Below are 2,855 nucleotides of genomic sequence, written 5' to 3' on the forward strand. Positions count from 1 at the left end.
GTATGCACATGTGGATCAAATATAGTTTTATTCAACTTTATATAAAATTATATAAATTTAAAGTTCTTCAAAAGTGAAAAACACTATATAATATTTGTTAAAACCCCCATTATTCTCATGAATGGAACAAAGCAATTTATTCAAGAGTCAAAAATCACATCCAATGCTCTAAACAATCATTTTTTTTTCGTATTGTTGTATTAGGATGTTTAAATCAATGGCTTTATTGCCATTGTTTTTTCATAAAGCAGCCTTAAAACTGAACACTCCAGTGTTCCATTCAGTTGCCAAAGTCAGTCTCATCCTGCACTGAGCCATGTGCAGCCTCTAAAGCGTAGCCAAGAACAATTGTGTTTCCTGGAAAACAACAACAAAGATTCTCCAGCTATGTCAGATGAACAATATGGACAAACATGCTTTTATATCTATTCCTAATCTCAGTTTTGCATTTCAATTCTCTAGTCTGTGAATATGTTACCAATTGGCTCATCTAATAATCTTTTCTCCTTTACCGCTATCATTCTAATGATACTTAACCTAGTGGCTAACAGTTAATAACACCTTACAGTGTACAGCCCTGCTCTTAGTGTTTCACATGTATTCCTTTATTCTCACTACAGTCCTATGAAGAAGGCACTATTACTTCCTCCATTTTAAAGATAACGAAGCTGAGGTCCATAGAAATTACATAAATTTGCCTAAAGTCACACAACTTAAGTAGAGGCATACCATGGTTCCAATACAGGAAGTCTGGTTTCCAGGGCCCTAATTTCAACCACTCTAATGCTGCTTCTCAACCAGAGTATGACAGCAGGGTTATCAGTGGTCTTTGACTTTGGCTACCATTTTTCATTTTATTAATTTTAATCCAAATTTATCTTATTTTGGAATAAATAGTAAATCAATTTGTAAGCCTTTGTTCCATACTTATTAGTATTTGTTTTTGTCTACACATGTTTAAATTGCTCTCTTCAAAAGTTATTCATCATTCAATAACTATTTATTGAATGTCAACTATGTACTTTCTAAAATATTACCTAACTTAAAAAATCTATGATTTTACTATACTAACAGAGGAGTAGGATTTGTGGCAAAAGGTAAAAAGGAATTTTCACTTTGTATCCCATTTACTTCTGTGTTGTTCGTTTATTTTACGTTGCAAAGCCCTATATTACTTTTGTATCTAGAAAACAAAAAAGATTTTTTTAGTTAGTGTTGTAGGTATTAAATGTGACTGGCCCTCCCATTCAAAACTGCACTGGCAGTAAAAACATAAATACCCATTCAAAATAATATCCTTACATAATAATATAGATGATGATACTTTAGTAATTAGCAATTTACAAAGCATGTTTACATCTATTATCTTATTTAATCCATGACATACCTTTATGAAGTAGGTAGTATTTTACCATTTGACAAGTGAGAAACTAAATGCACAATAAATGCATGTCACGGTTGCCTAAAAAAAATACCTATAGTTCAATTGGCACTATCTATCAAAATTTATTATGCACATACACTTGGAACTAGCATTCCGGTGCTATAATTTTAGCTTATATATATTTTCTCATATGTCTTTAAAGACAAATGTACAAGGATGTTCATTTCATCATAGTAAAAGCAAAAGATTAGAAACAATTTAAATGCCCACTTATGGGGAACTGGTTAAGTAAATTACAGCCCAGCCTCGTAATTTTTATAATATCAATAATAAAGAATGAGCTAGATCTATATGTATTCATATGTAACTAGCTTCAAGACATATGAATTGAGAGAAGATGCAGAGAGATACTTGGAATTTTCCTATTTGCGTGAAACAAAAAAATACACACATATATCTATATATAAATAGAAAAAATTCTAGCAAATGCCTCTGGAAGGAGGTTGTAAGAACACACACATTTCAGTATTTACTTTTGTTCTGTATAAATGCTTACTATGTTCATATTATTTTTCAACTAAAACAAAAATTAATGATAGATAGGAAGAATTGATGCTTCTCTGAGCAAAGCACTGCATTTGAAGCAAAGATACTTAATTCCCTACCCCTACCACCAAGGAAATTGGCATTTGTTATAGAAGAGGAACCACACTCACATGCAGCCTTCCTGCTAAGCAGGAACGGAAGTGCCATGAGTTTGCAGGTTTCAGTAAAAGGAGGGAAAGCACGTCTCACTGGGGTGAGCAGAAAAGCTGTAAGAGGGAAACAGCATGAGAACTAGATCTTGAGGTGTTTCACTGAGGCAGCGCAGGGCTGAACAGAGTGCGTTCTGGACCTGAGCTCCCTGGATTGCAACTGGCTCCAGCAAATGATTTGCCACAATCTTGGCCAAGTCACTTAGCTTCTTTGTCCTCAGTTTCCTTAGAAATAAATTGGGATAATAATAGTACTTATTTCATTGTGTGGTGGTGAAATTTAAATGAGTACTTATACATAAAGCAAATGGAACAGTGACTGGCACACAAATGAGTATTTAAATATTTTCTAAGTGTGAAAACCAATTAAAGTTAGGGGGTGAGGAATTAAGCTAGAACTCTATTTCATATCTTACCCCCCAAATAATTGGAAAGTGGATCAAAGATTTAAACATGAAAAAAAAATGATAAAGTATAATAGAAAATATAGGTGCATTTAGTATCATAGTTATGAAAGAAAACTTTCTACATGATCACAAAAGCCAATACCTTAAAAAGATGAGAGATTGAACACATGAAAAATTTAAAACTTCTTAAACACATACACACACATACACACAAGCCACAGTAATAAAAGTTCAAAAAAAAAAAAAAGTATGAAATATCTGACCTCACTAGATCAAGGAAATGCAAATTAATGAGAACGTCAATACTTA

This window comes from Pteropus alecto, unplaced genomic scaffold, assembly GCF_000325575.1.
Source record: "Pteropus alecto unplaced genomic scaffold, ASM32557v1 scaffold196, whole genome shotgun sequence".
NCBI classification, from domain to species: domain Eukaryota; kingdom Metazoa; phylum Chordata; class Mammalia; order Chiroptera; family Pteropodidae; genus Pteropus; species Pteropus alecto.